At 43.1% G+C, this 15,338-nt stretch overlaps 1 long non-coding RNA gene across 1 annotated transcript; it reads left to right on the forward strand.

The window, feature by feature from the left end:
* Positions 1–26: 26 nt before the first annotated feature.
* On the forward strand, positions 27–15,036 carry LOC149125720 (uncharacterized). Its single transcript, XR_016237370.1, has 2 exons — positions 27–2,516; positions 14,412–15,036. It is a non-coding gene; the product is annotated as an uncharacterized LOC149125720 (long non-coding RNA).
* Positions 15,037–15,338: the final 302 nt, after the last annotated feature.

Consider the following 15,338-nt stretch of genomic DNA (forward strand, 5'->3'; position numbering starts at 1 on the left):
ATAGTAATAGCAGCCTTAAAGCGATAGGAGATTTTGAACACCCACTCAGCCCCAGACATCAGGGCCTTTCTCTGTGCTCTCCTCCAGTTGAGGTGCCTTGCAGGCACAGCCAGAGATTTCTGATGGAAGATGAGAGCACTGGCTCACATCTTGTCCTCTGTCACTTTCCCCCTTCCTCCTCCCTGTCTCCTCCCCTCTTTGTTTCTCCTCGTCTCCAGTCCTATCCCACTGGCTTCCAGGAGGGGAGAGGGAAATTCCACAGGTCTACACTTAAGAAAGGGAAAAGCCTTGATCTTATAACCCTTTCCAACCTGGCAAATGTCTTTCCATCTTTGCAGCTTATGGTAGCTATGGTGCGTCTTGAAAAGTTTTTTGTGCACTGTCTATTACTGTTGCTAAGCTTTGATTGCCCAAGGACTGAATCTGAAAAGGAGCTGAAGTTAACTATCTGTTTTAATTGACTGAGTGATTGCAGTAGCCCTGATTGGATCTGGCTTTGGTTGAAATATTTGAGTTGTATGGATTAAGATCTCACCTTGGTGGCCATTTTAATTAGACTAGGTGGTTCAAACTTCTTTGTTGCAGTATAAAGGATTTGTTAGCTTGTATTGTGCTTACCCAAGGGTCTGGTTCTTTAAGTGCTGTTAATGGGACTCAGCTTCAGAGTTGACCTCATTCCCAGTGTTGTGTTTTTTTTTTTTTTTACAGGCAGAGTGGATAGTGAGAGAGAGAGAGACAGAGAGAGAAAGGTCTTCCTTTGCCGTTGGTTCACCCTCCAATGGCCACCGTGGCCGGTGCACTGGGGCCAGCACACTGCGCTGGTCTGAAGGCAGGAGCCAGGTGCTTATCCTGGTCTCCCATGGGGTGCAGGGCCCAAGCACTTGGGCCATCCTCCACTGCCCCCCCGCCCCGGGCCACAGCAGAGAGCTGGCCTGGAAGAGGGGCAACCGGGACAGAATCCGGCACCCCAACCGGGACTAGAACCCAGTGTGCTGGCGTCGCTAGGCGGAGGATTAGCCTATTGAGCCATGACACTGGCCTCCCAGTGGGTTTTAATGTCAGGTCTGGCTTGCTCTGCGTGTTGAATGGTGTGATAGTAAAGGCAATGGGATGCATGTGCCCTCCCTCCTTCTGGTGTCTGACCAGGGCCCAGTTGGCTCCAGGACAGGGAGCTGGCTACCCCTCCCTGCTGCACTCCTGTTTTACTCTTGGCCCTCCCCTCTTCCCTCTAGGCATAGGTCTGGGACAGGGAACCACCTGATAGACTTTGCTATCAGCCACACCTTTCCAAGTAGAAAGAGCACTTTAGTTTAGTCCAAGTAGATCTGCAGGCTCTGATTCTGTTCTTTCAGAAGGGGGGCTGACAGGCTTAGCCAAATTAACATTAAAATAGCCAGGGGCCATCATGCCAAATCAGATTAAGGGATAGTACTGAGAATGGATCCCAAAAGGGAGAGATTTAGAGACATTTTGAGGCGGTTATGTGGCAGATACCAGATTACTGGGTTCCAGGAACCCCAAGAGCATTTGTGCAAGACTAGTTAAACCTGGAAACCCAGGCCCATAACCCATTGGCTACACAGTAAATATCCAGAAGCCAAAGGATGGCAGAGACATCTGCCACAACTTCTCCTCTAAGTCAGGCTATCCACTAAACACTGGTTAAATGCCAGTTAAATCTGAAAGCCCAGGAAGTCAGGTTAAGCAGAGAGACCTACTTGCTGCCTCATTTCTCCTCTTCTCCTTCTCCAGAAGGGAAGTTACTACTGTTCTGCAGGACTCTCCACTGTGATGTACGGTTTGATCCCCAGACCTTATATAAGGGATGACTGACCTTTTCTGTAATAATGCTGGGCCACAGTATAGAGGATCAGACAGCATAGCCAGAAAAAGAGAGGTTAAACTATGAAGTAATGTCACAGCTAGATTGATTTTTCTGTGTACATGGTAAAAGGGCGGAACTCCCCTTTTAAACCAAATTGAGGGAAAGATAAAAAGTTGTACTTGTGGGCAGAACAGGCAGTTCTCCCTTTGTTTACACTTAAGCATATGAATGGAGACTTCCTGGCACAGACAGTTAGGCTAGGGAGATTCCGGGAAGAGGCAGGAAGAACCTTATCTCACTGCTAAACCTTTCACAAGAGATGATATAGACAATCAGTTACACCTGAAACCTGCATTTATCACCTAAGTGTTTTACTGTACCCTTGTAATCAATAATTAAGAACCTTATGGGGAACTCTTTATAACCTTAAAAGCCTTTTTGATATGTAAATCTTTTGTGCTCCTTCTTGTAAACAACTGGTCATGTTTAAATACTACTGGATTTGTTCAATAAAGGAGCCTTGATCAGGCCTTGTCTTGGCTCCATTCTTTGCTGCGTCCTTGTCCCTGCATTCCGGTTCTTTGTGCTGCAAGCTGGCACAAGTGGTGCCCGAACATGGGACCTGAGAATTAGAGAAGCAGTGAGGAACCTGGATTCATGGAGTCGCGACTATAGAGGTATACAATTTATGGTGAGTACCCGACACCAAAATTGTGGAGATTTTTTTTGAGCAGGCATTATGGGACAAGCATCGGGAAAACCCCCAATAGTAAAGGCAGTCAAGGCGTTATTGCAGACGCAAGGAATAGGGTTAAAAAAGAAAGCTATAGAGCAATTTATAAACCATAGAAATTGCATGCCCTTGGTTTATTGAAGAAGGCCTTATAGATGAGATGCATTGGGAGGACATGAGAAAATTGAGGAAGCCAGAAGCTGTGATGGCGAGGATAATCGATCCTGCTGATCCTCTAGTTCTATGGAAAAGGTTACTCCTTCCACCCCTCCCTTTAAATCATTTATAAAAAATAATGATAAAAATTATCTCTTTGTCAAGAAGGGGAATGTTTGCCAAATATCTTAAAAAGAGTGTTGCTCAAACCCTGAGAAAAGCAGCAGAGCAAGGCCAGGAGGAAGCCAAAATCTTTTGATGCTTTCCCAGTGGAAGTATATACAGAAGGCGGCCAAGAAATGCCAGTCACCATCCAGTCCCCTTTAAAATGCTAAAAGATTTAAAATCTGCTTGTGATGCATATGAGCCCACTGCTCCAGGAGAAAGAGAGAGGAAAAATTCCACAGGTATCTTGACCTAGAGAAAAGTCTTAATTCGATAACCCTTTCCAACCTGATAAATGTTTTTCCATCTTTGCACCTTAAGGTAGTTCTGGTATGTCTTGAAAAGCTTTTGTACGCTATTAATTATCTGTTTTAATTGAGTGGTTGCAGTAGCCCTGATTGGATCTGGCTCTGCTTGAAGATCTCAACTTGGCGGCTGTTTTAATTAGACTAGGCGCTATAGAAGGTTCCCAGCACTCTTGGTGAAACGGCGCACCTACCCAACCCCACGGCCAGTCCTGCTAGGCCCTTGCGTGTGCAGTCTTCCCTGTAAATGAGGGACCACAGCCTTTCTCTGCACTCTATTCCAGCCAATGTGTCCTACCGCACCCATGCAGGCTTAGCCAGATATCTCTTGGGAAAGGGCTCCCCAAGGCCACTTTTTTTTCCTCTCCATTTCCAATTCAATAACCTCCTCACTAGGAGGGGGGCAGGGGCAATGCCTCTGGCTACTGCTGGCCTTACCTAAGGGAGCAAGAACCTTAATCCATTAACTTGATGGGTTTTTCTCTTTATAGTTAATAAAAACTTAAGCAATGGGCTCATACACTGATAATCAATTCTTTTCTGTGCTGCTGTAGCTAACTTATCTGATGAGAGTTTTCATGTGTCTTGAAGGTTTCGCATTTTTCTATTGCCAGTATGAGTCTTGAATGGAAAAACTGCAATGCTAAGCTCTTTACGTTATTTGCCTGTCTTTAATGTTTGAGTGATTACCTAACTCTGGTCAGATCTAGCCCACAGCCTTGGTTAAACGTATTAATTTTTGACTAAAATGGTTTGACTCTGATAGTTTAAATTCTAAACTGAGTCTTTCAACTTTGGGGCTTCTAGTCGGATCCCTGCAACGAACTCTCAAAGGATGAGACTCTAAATTTGTTAAAGTAACAGCTGTTTGAGTCAATTCAAATTATACAAAGTGTATTAAAATGTAGTAAATGATGTCAGATCTATGTTGTATTCATGTTTTTGCTTTTCAGCTAGAGTAGTCTTATAAAAATGAGCTTAACTTCTGTGTATACAAGCCTTTATGTTGTTAACGAAAGTAAGCCAATACAGATTGGTTCAGAAAACTGGGTTAATGCAAACGCCCTCTGGTTCACTTGCTCAGTTTTACATGTCTTTGATATGCTTTAAACTTGTTTCTCTTAAGGATAAAGATCTTTTCAAAGTTGTAAATATGCACTAGTGACTGTGTTTGCTGCTCAAGTGGTGTTATCCTCATGTTACTTAAAAGCATGGAAATATAATTTTGACTTTTTTTAATTTAATGAATATAAATTTCCTAAGTACGGCTTATGGATTACAATGGCTTCCCCCCCCCAACATCCCTCCCACCCGCAACCCTCCCCTTTCCCACTCCCTCAGCTGTGGCATTGCTTGTGTATACAAAGGCTGTTAATTTTTGTGCATTGATTTTATACCCTGCTACTTTGCCACTTCTATGAGTTCCAATAGTCTCTTAGTAGAGTTCTTTGGATCCTCTAAGTAAAGAATCATATCGTCTGCAAAGAGGAATAGTTTGACTTCTTCCTTCTCAATTTGTATTCCTTTAATTTCTTTTTCTTGTCTGATGGCTCTGGCTAAAACTTCCAGAACTATGTTAAATAGCAGTGGTGAGAGTGAGCATCCCTGTCTGGTGCCAGATCTCAGTGGAAATGCTTCCAACTTTTCCCCATTCAATAGGATGCTGGCTGTGGGTTTTTCATAAATTGCTTTGATTATATTGAGGAATGTTCCTTCTATACCCAATTTGCTTAGAGTTTTCATCATGAAAAGGTGTTGAATTTTATTGAATGCTTTCTCTGCCTCAATTGAGATAATCATATGGTTTTTCTTTTGCAGTCTGTTAATGTGGTGAATCACATTGATTGATTTGCGAATGTTGAACCATCCCTGCATACCCTGGTAGGATAAATCCCACTTGGTCTGGGTGGATGATTTTTCTGATGTGTTGTTGTATTCTATTGGCGAGAATTTTATTGAGGATTTTTGCGTCTATGTTCATCAGGGATATTGGTCTGTAATTTTCTTTCAGTGCTGCATCTTTCTCTGGTTTGGGGATTAAGGTGATGCTGGCTTCATAGAAAGAATTTGGGAGGATTCCCTCTTTTTCAATTGTTCTGACTAGTTTGAGAAGAATTAGAGTCAGTTCTTCTTTAAATGTCTGGTAGAATTCAGCAGTGAATCCATCTGGTCCTGGGCTTTTCTTTGTTGGGAGGGCCTTTATTACTGTTTCAATTTCTGTTTCAGTTATGGGTCTATTTAGGTTTTCTATGTCTTCATGGTTCAATTTAGGTAGATTGCATCTGTCCAGGAATCTATCCATTTCTGATAGATTTTCCTGTTTGCTGGCATACAAGTCCTTGTAGTAGTTTCTGATGATTCTTTTTATTTCTGTGGTGTCTGTTGTTACATTCCCTTTTTCATCTCTGATTTTATTGATTTGGGTCTTTTCTCTTCTTTTTTTAGTTAGTTGGGCCAATGGGGTGTCAATTTTGTTTATTTTTTCAAAAAACCAGCTTCTCGCTTGGCTGATTTTTTGTAATTTTTTTTTTTGGATTCAATCCTGTTGATTTCTTCTCTGATTTTAATTATTTCTCTTCTCCTACTAGATTTGGGTTTGGTTTGCTGCAGTGTTTCTAGGTCCTTGAGATGCGCTGAAAGCTCATTTATTTGGTACCTTTCCAATTTCTTGATATAGGCACCTATTGCTATAAATTTGCCTCTCAGTACTGCTTTTACTGTATCCCATAAGTTTTGATATGTTGTGTTGTTATCCTCATTTACTTCCAGAAAGTTTTTGATTTCTCTTGATTTCTTGAATGACCCAGTGTTCATTCAGGAGCATGTTGTTCAGTCTCCATGTGTTTGCATACTTTCTGGGGTTTCCTGAGTTGCTAATTTCCAGCTTCATTCCACTGTGGTCTGAGAAGCTGCATGGTATGATTCTAATTCTTTTGAATTTGCTGAGACTTGCTTTATGGCCTAGTATGTGATCAATCCTAGAGAAGGTTCCATGCACTGCTGAGAAGAATGTGAAGTCTTTAGATGTAGGATTGAAAGTTCTGTAGATATCTGTTAGATCCATTTGGGCAATAGTGTCGATTAAATCCTCTGTTTCCTTGTTGATCTTCTGTCTGGATGATTTGTCTATTTCTGAGAGTGGAGTATTGAAGTCCCCCAGTACTATTGTATTGGAATCTAAATCTCCCTTTAAGTCCCTTAACATATCTTTTAAATAGACCGGTGCCCTGTAATTAGGTGCATATACATGTATAATAGTTACATCTTCCTGTTGAATTGAACCCTTAATCATTATATAGTGTCCCTCTTTGTCTCTCTTAACAGTTTTTGTATTAAAGTTTATTTTGTCTGATATGAATATGGCTACACCTTTTTTTTTTTTTTTTTTTTTTTTTGTTTCTGTTGGCATGGAATATCTTTTTCCAACCTTTCACTTTCAGTCTGCATGCCTCTTTGTTAGAGAGATGTGTTTCTTGTAGGCAACAAATAGTTGGGTTGTGTTCCTTGAGCCAATCAGCCAATCTGTGTCTTTTAACTGAAAAGTTAAGACCATTAATGTTTAATGTGACTATTGATACATAGTGACTTTGCCCTGCCGTTTTCCCGGAGATATTTTCTAGTATATGCTTTGAGCTTCCCATGCTCTTTTACTGGTAGGTGTTCTTCCTTTCCCTTCTTTCATATTGATGGCCGTGTTTCTGTGTTTCTGAGTGTAGCACATCTTTAAGTATCTTTTGCAGGGCCGGACGAGTGGCCACAAAGTCTTTCAATTTCTGTTTGCTATGAAAGGTCTTTATTTCACCTTCATTCACAAATGAGAGCTTTGCAGGATATAATATTCTGGGCTGGCAATTTTTCTCTCTTAGGACCTGTGCTATGTCTTGCCATTCCCTCCTAGCCTGTAGTGTTTCTGATGAGAAGTCTGCTGTGAGTCTGATTGGAGATCCTCTGAGAGTAATCTGACGTTTCTCTCTTGCACATTTTAGGATCTTTTCTTTATGTTTCACTGTGGTAAGTTTAATTACCACGTTTTGTGGTGAGGATCTCTTTTGGTCATGTTTATTGGGGGTTCTATGAGCTTCCTGTACTAGAATGTCTCTGTCCTTCTCCAAACCTGGAAAGTTCTCTGCTAGTATCTCACTAAAAAGGCCTTCTAATCCTTTCTCTTTCTCCATGCCTTCAGGAACTCCTAGAACTCGAATGTTGGTTTAATAGTATCCTGTGGATTCCCAACAATATTTTTTAGATTTCTAATTTCCTCTTTTCTTTGGTTTGACTGTATGTTTTCCTGTGTTCTGTCTTCTAATTCCGATATTCTCTCTTCTGCTTCACCCATTCTGTTTTTAAGGCTCTCTAATGTGTTTGTCATTTGATCTATTGAGCTCTTCATTTCATTTTGATTTCTCTTCACTATCACACTTTCTTGTTCTACTAGTTTCTGAGTTTCATTTTGATTCTTCCTTAAAATTTCATTTTCATGAGAGAGATTTTCAATCCTGTCCAATAAGGATTTCTGTTGTTCAAGGATTTGCTTTTGAAAACTTCTAAATGTTCTTATCATAAATTTTTTGAAATCCGTATCTTGCATTTCTTCTATCTCATCATCTTCATAATCTTGGCTTGGGGTGTTTTATTTGGAGGCATCATAGTGTCATCGTTGATCTTGTTCTCTCGATTTCTGTGTTTGTTGCTTGGCCTAGTTAATTCTTCTTTTGTCACTGTGCATTTGTTTTTTTTTTAATTATTTTTTTTTATTATACTATATCTGCATTAAGTGGACTGCCTGCTGTTGGAGGAGCCTTGGAGGCTTGAGATGGGTGTGGCCTGAGAGCTCTGGTTGGTTACGGGTGTGCAAAGGTGACACCCTCAGGTTATGCGTGGTAAATCTCTCTCTCTCTTTATTTATTTATTATTTTATTCAGGAGGTAAGTAATACCGCACCGCACAGCTATGCAGAATTGATGGTATTTAGCTTCCGATCTCTGGCTTCTACCCAAAGAGTCTGTGCAGGCTCTGTTTCTCCACTGAGTTGCCTAGGCTACTGAATTGTAGTGACTCAGTTCCTTAGCTCTCCCTTGTTGTTATGTAAATCCAGAGTCCAGGCCTGCTCTTTGTCTCTTGCAAAGCTTGCAAACTCTTGCAAACCTTGCAACCTTTGCAAGGTTGGCGGAGAGAGAAACCCCCCACCTTTTTTCCTTCTCTCCTGTAGTCAGTCTGGTGAACTTTCCCGCTCCCCTCTAGATTCAGACCGCCGTTTCCCTGCCAATGTCTCGGGTTACTGAGCTCACCTCCCCTTCCAGCGCCGATGTGTGGACTCGGAGCCCTGGGCGTCCCTGCTCTCCCCGCTGGTGTCTGTGTGACATGCACTCCCCTTCCTGCACTGGCGCACAGACCCTGCTGCTCCCACGGCTTGGCTTCTGCACGGTGGGCGACCTTGTTCTCCCAGTAGGTCCTCCGAGTCACAGCCACTCGATCCAGAAGAGTTTCCTCTGCAATATTTTCCTGGTTCTTTTTTCTGAGGCTACCGTAACTCCCCTTTTATTAAACTAAATTTTCCCGGACTATTGGTGCGCACCCTCACTATTCCACCATGTTGGCTCCGCCCCCTAATTTTGACTTTTAATTCAGATAATGGTGTGGTATTCATTAATAACTCAGTGTCTTAAGTTATCTAGGCATCAGTGCTAAGGAAAACATGAAAAATGTATTATGTGTACTTTTAACATCTTAAATTTGATAAGAGAGACTGTTTGAGTTTGTCAGCATGTATTCTCAGAGGTTGTCCATTCATGACAATTCAAAACTATGGAAAAGTAACTACAGGTGTAAAGGTTCAGAAGGTGTGAGCAAGTCATGAAAAGTTGTAAAAAGTTTATGATTTTAAAACATTGTTTACAGGATTTTCTGTAAGTTAAATGTTAATGCCAAAATTACACTAATCTAAATTTGAAGTCTGATCTTCTGTTACAACAATGGGGTTTTTAAAAAATGTGTACTAATGTTAGTAATTATCTGGAAATGGTCTCAATCGTAAATCTTAAAATCTGTTCTTGCAAAAACTGTAACGTCTCTTTTTAACAATGTCTGCTTAATCGGTTACTCTGCCATTTCTAAATTTTTTTTTTTAATTTTTTTTTTAATTTTTATTTTTGACAGGCAGAGTGGACAGTGAGAGAGAGAGACAGAGAGAAAGGTCTTCCTTTGCCGTTGGTTCACCCTCCAATGGCCGCCGCGGCCGGCGCGCTGCGGCCGGCGCACCGCGCTGATCCGATGGCAGGAGCCAGGAGCCAGGTGCTTCTCCTGGTCTCCCATGGGGTGCAGGGCCCAAGCACCTGGGCCATCCTCCACTGCACTCCCTGGCCACAGCAGAGGGCTGGCCTGGAAGAAGGGCAACCGGGACAGAATCCAGAGCCCCGACCGGGACTAGAACCCGGTGTGCCGGCGCCGCTAGGCGGAGGATTAGCCTAGTGAGCCGCGGCGCCGGCCCTGCCATTTCTAAAGTTAGGTCGTGTAAGCTCTTTTTAACTCTGTTAAGTAATTCTGAGTTATGTGATAATTTCACTCTTATGTTCAAGTTTTTTTTTTATTGTTTCTGGTTTATTCAACAACAAGAAACATAGAATCCATATTCTGCCAAAGTAATCTGTGTACTCTACTGTCTGTTAAGTTATGATTGATAAAAAGTATTAAGTCTTAAAAAGTTATGTTAAATATTATTATGATCAGATCTGGTCTAAAAGTGTTAAAATCGCCCTGACTAAATGTTAAGATATTCTATTTTGACCAGACACTCTAAGTTCTCTTGGCACCTTTAACAGACTTTCTGAAAATCAAAGTTTTAAATTCTCTGGACTTTTGATACCTCCAGAGGCGCCCCTAGAGATGTCAAAAGATAGATCTCTCATCTCACAGAGATAATAACCAATTGGGCTGTTTAGATTAAAAGTGGTGCCAAGATGTAAAATGATACTAAACTTCAGTTATAAACGTGTTTCTTTCAAGCTGCTTCAGTCTCTGGCTCAGAAGCCAGATCCTTTAAAGAAAGACTGACAAAGTCTAAAAAGTGTCCCGTGGTCATGATTGCATCACCTCAATGCCCAGACCTTACGATTAAGATATGGAATCACCCAGGAACAGGCAAGGCAAATTGTAAAATCCTGCCCTTCCTGTGTCACATTTCTCCCGGTCCCTCATTATGGTGTAAATCCTAGAGGTTTTATGCCTAATCAGCTTTGGCAGATGGATGTTACCCATTTTCCTGAATTTGGTAAACTAAAATACATACATGTCTCTTTAGATACATGTTCAGGTTTTGTTTTTGCCACCCTGCAATCCGGCGAGGCTGCCAAACATGTCATCTCTCATTGCCTTCAGGTCTTTGCTGTTTTAGGAACCCCTATACAAATAAAAACTGATGGTGGCCCAGCATATACTTCTGACCCTTTTAAGCACTTCTGTGCTAACTTCCACATCGCTCGTATCACCAGGATTCCCTATAACCCCCAGGGACAAGGTATTGTGGAACGTGCACATGCCACATTAAAAAATTATTTACAAAAAATAAAAAAGGGGGAATACGGGACCATAGCACATTCCCCACAAAAATGGCTATCACATGCTCTTTTCACTTTAAATTTTTTAATACTGGATAATCAAGGGAAATCTGCAGCTGATCATCACTGGCATCCTGAAACCAAAAGACAACAAGTCTATGTGAAGTGGAAAGACCCTCTAACTGCTCAATGGTATGGACCTGACCCTGTTTTAATATGGGGACGTGGACATGTTTTTATATTCTCGCAAAAAGACAATGAAGTACGATGGTTACCTGAGCGACTGGTGCGGCAAACAGACAATGTCACGAAGCAGCCCCTTGATCTTCATTATGATAACATTGCTGATCAGAATCCCCCTGAAGATGAATGAAGCTTGCCGGCTCACATCAAGCCAAACCTACGTTACCACCTCTGTTGGTTCGCCGGTAGTTCTAAATTGTTCATGTGCTTAATTAAAGCAGGGTTTGTACAACGGGCAAGGAACAATCAACCCTTGTTCCGTATAGGGAGGGATATAGTTGAAAATCAATGGCTTAATGTGACTGATCAATTGAAAAGGGAGAATACTGATTTTAGCATATCAAAACTGGTCACGGGCCGGCGCCGTGGCTCACTAGGCTAATCCTCCGCCTTGCGGCGCCGGCACACCGGGTTCTAGTCCCGGTCGGGGCGCCGGATTCTGTCCCGGTTGCCCCTCTTCCAGGCCAGCTCTCTGCTGTGGCCAGGGAGTGCAGTGGAGGATGGCCCAAGTGCTTGGGCCCTGCACCCCATGGGAGACCAGGATAAGCACCTGGCTCCTGGCTTCGGATCAGTGTGATGCACCGGCCGTAGTGTGCCAGCCGCGGCGGCCATTGGAGGGTGAACCAACGGCAAAGGAAGACCTTTCTCTCTGTCTCTCTCTCTCACTGTCCACTCTGCCTGTCAAAAAAAAAAAAAAAAAAAAAACTGGTCACATTGACAGACTCGGGTATACCTTTGTCAATTCTGGAAAAGAGGCCTCCTTGATGTATTGGTCAAAACTGTTAAAGTAACTCTTACGGTCAATTCCTCCTTCTCTGTCGAAAGTAGCAATTTCTGGCTACATTTAGCTGCCATTAACTACTTACTACTGAACGATCATGTAAGCTGTGACTTGATTCCTGGAGGTTGCTGTTTTAATATCTCAAATAATGTTCCTTACATAAAATATCTGGTACAGCAGCTAAAAGGTGAACTTCAGCATATGTTTCTAACTAATCCCTTTTCTTTTGGTGAATCTCAATGGACCCACTGGCTTTTGATGTTGCTGGGTCCTTTATTGCTGCTCCTGCCTTTTTGTCTGTGACTCCCCTGTATATTCCAATGCCTCTCTGTGTCTTTTGGTGCCGTTTGGTCTGAGATTTTAAAGTTATGTTCACAGCTTCACCCCCAAGCCAAAAAGCATGGCATTGAATTCCAATGACGGGTAAGACTCGGTCTCCTTGTACCAACCTAAGACAGGAGCCTCAGAATGTCTGGGGTGTCCAATGACGGGTAAGGACAAGAAGGGACACGGGCAACCTAAGACAGGAACAATGCCTCAAAAAATAAAAAAGGGGGAAATGTGGGCAGAACAGGCAGTTCTCCTTTTGTTTACACTTAAACATATAAATGGAGACTTCCAGGCACAAACAATTAGGCTAGGGAGATTCCGGGAAGAGGCAGGAAGAACCTTATCTCACTGCTAAACCTTTCACAAGAGATGATATAGACAATCAGTTACACCTGAAACCTGCATTTATCACCTAAGTGTTTTACTGTACCCTTGTAATCAATAATTAAGAACCTTATGGGGAACTCTTTGTAACCTTAAAAGCCTTTTTGATATGTAAATCTTTTGTGCTCCTTCTTGTAAACAACTGGTCATGTTTAAATACTACTGGATTTGTTCAATAAAGGAGCCTTGATCAGGCCTTGTCTGTCTTGGCTCCATTCTTTGCTGCGTCCTTGTCCCTGCATTCCCACTCTCTGTTTCAGGAAACCCAGTTCTTTGTGCTGCAGGCCGGCACTGTACTGATGACCTCAAAATATGCTAACAGGTCACCACAGTTGATCTTACTTAAAGATCATAGTTCTCCTCATGAGCATATTTTTAACTCATAGGAAAATGCTAAGCGTCAAAATTTGCTCATGACCATAGTTTTCTAGCTCACCTTGATGCTGGTAAAGAAATCTTGGAAAATCAGGATTGAGTTGAGCACCCCCTTGACTGACATCATAGAGGTTGCCTCCATGGTCTACTTTATTAGAGACCAGGAGAACAAGGAGCAAGCTAGCAGCAGGAGCAATGTAAGGATAGGCAACAGGCCAATCAGTGGCTGCTTTGCACGGTGATCTGCCGTCAAGGAGACCCAACAAGGCCAGTGCTCCCCAAACGGCACCTGTTTCTGATATGAGGAGCCAGGGCGTTAGGCAAACAGCTGTCATGACAGAAACCGCCTTCTGTCAGCTCTGTCAAGAGCTGGACACAGAACTGCCCTGGGTGTCGAAGGACTCCTGGTTCAGAACCACAGACCCTGTGGCCCCGAACTAAAAAGCCTTTGGCTCTGCCCAGCCTTTGCCCAGCTTCCAACTCTAGCCACTGCTATTGAGGGAATGGCCAAGGGTCAGTGAAACGTAAGTTGCCTATTTGTACCAGCCTCCTGTTCAGCTCTCCTCCTAGTCCAGCCATGTAATGCAAGTCAACAGGGTGCCTCCCTTAAAGAAGATGCACATCTCTCTCACAATTCTCTTCCAGCACCCCATGGATAGGTCTGGGTCTCACATACCCAGCCAGGCCTTAAAGTCTATCCAAATAGTATTAAGCTTAGAAAGCCCTTCCTGCCAGTTCCTAAATAACAGGGCTTTCAGTAACAGCTAACTTAGATAGTCCTGCACCTATTTGGACAGATCCTCATTGAGGGCTTAAAGAGCCTATCTCTTGAGGGGGGTGCACAATGATCTAAAATGTAGATGGTTAAATGTAAGTGATTTATTAGTCTGATTCCTTTCCCAGCCTGAGACTCTGGTTTTATACATTGGCTTAACTTCCTAATAAAACTAGCTACTAGGTATCCAGAAAAAAAAAAAGCATAGCCAGTCCATTAGAGAGTTAACCCTTACCCCTACACCTGGGGAGAGAAAACCAGCCCCAGAGAGGATATGGGCCATGCAGCAAATTCCTACTTCTGCAAACTTCAGGCAGTCCCAGTATTTCCCTAACAGGTTACAGGTTCCTAGATACAGGGGAAATAGCACAATTCCTAAACCAGGCTCTCAACAGGGAGCCAAAGCAGAGCCCCCTCCTTTGAGAAAAACAAAAAACAATGCACAGCTTTCATCCATTAAAAAGCTGCCATGACTAGGGCTCTCACATAAGTATTGCTAATTCAGTCCTTCAAACAGGCAGGCCCTGGATCTGCTACGTGCTGCCCAAAAAAGTGCCTCAAACTAGGGTCAAGCTAAAAGGGTAAAAAATCATATTCATGCTCTCTTGGACAAGGCCAGACAACTCCAGGGCCAGGTCAGTCAAGGCTAAAATATCCAGCCTAACATCACATCTGGTCATGGAAATCCTGGTCATTGCCTCTTCTTGGTGACGTAGCATCCACATTCTTTCTGCTTCTCTGCAGACTATTGTGCTTTAACATCCTTGTTTGTTCTGTCTCTAACAGAAGACAAGCCATCTGGCTCCAGGTGCTTCTAAGATACGGCTTCCAGCCTACCTCATCAGACAAGTTGACCTGCCCTCTGGACCAAGCAGGACAATGCTTCCTGAGGCTACTCTCAAGCACCATAGGACAGATAGCAAGAGAAAAATATCCATATCCATCACTACACCCATTTGTCAGCTTCAAAGTAGCTATAGAAGATGGAACTCTGCCCATTTATTCCCATAGAAGAATTATGGGTATTTTTTTCTTGAGGGGGGATATGTTAGGTAGGAAGTCAGAAATTGAGCCTATGTGTATGAGAAAGGCCTGAAGACCAGCACCCACTGCAGAAGCTCCAGAAGCCCAGCATCTTGCACTTCAAAGTCCTGCGCAGACCCTGATGACCTCCCCGGTGGTCCCAGCCCTCCCACCAAGGAAAGCTGCCAAGAGAATTCCCTCTGCTCAGGACCAAAGGGGTTACTTGATAACATGGGGCAATAAAACCTTCTCAGATGCTCTAAGGGAAGCCCCCCTACTCTGCCCAAGGTGCCAGCAAATCTGGGGAGGAATTTGCTAATTTTCACCCAAAAACCCTTCCCCCAGGACTCTCCATCCTTTGTCCTGGTGGAGGGGGTGGGTGGGTAAACGACTCTCTTAAAAACCTGGAGTCTAACTGGACTGCGCACTCAGCCCTCTGCCTCTCTGCTGAGCCGCCCGCCTGGCCTGCCCAGGTGTATTCTCTCCACTCAACCACGTAACCTCACTCTTCCCCCAGTGAGCGACTGGGCACTCTCAGGTTCTATCTGGAGAGGTGCCCATCCATTCTCACGATGTCCCTACCCTAATAAACCTTGCTATTTTGCTTTCCACTACTCTCTGTGTCATGCCTGAATTCTTTCTTGTGTGAAGACAAGAACCCTTGCTTCTCTGGTAACAGTGCCACAGTGC

Source organism: Oryctolagus cuniculus, chromosome 7, assembly GCF_051225735.1.
Source record: "Oryctolagus cuniculus isolate XC-2025 breed Fujian yellow rabbit chromosome 7, ASM5122573v1, whole genome shotgun sequence".
Lineage (NCBI taxonomy): Eukaryota > Metazoa > Chordata > Mammalia > Lagomorpha > Leporidae > Oryctolagus > Oryctolagus cuniculus.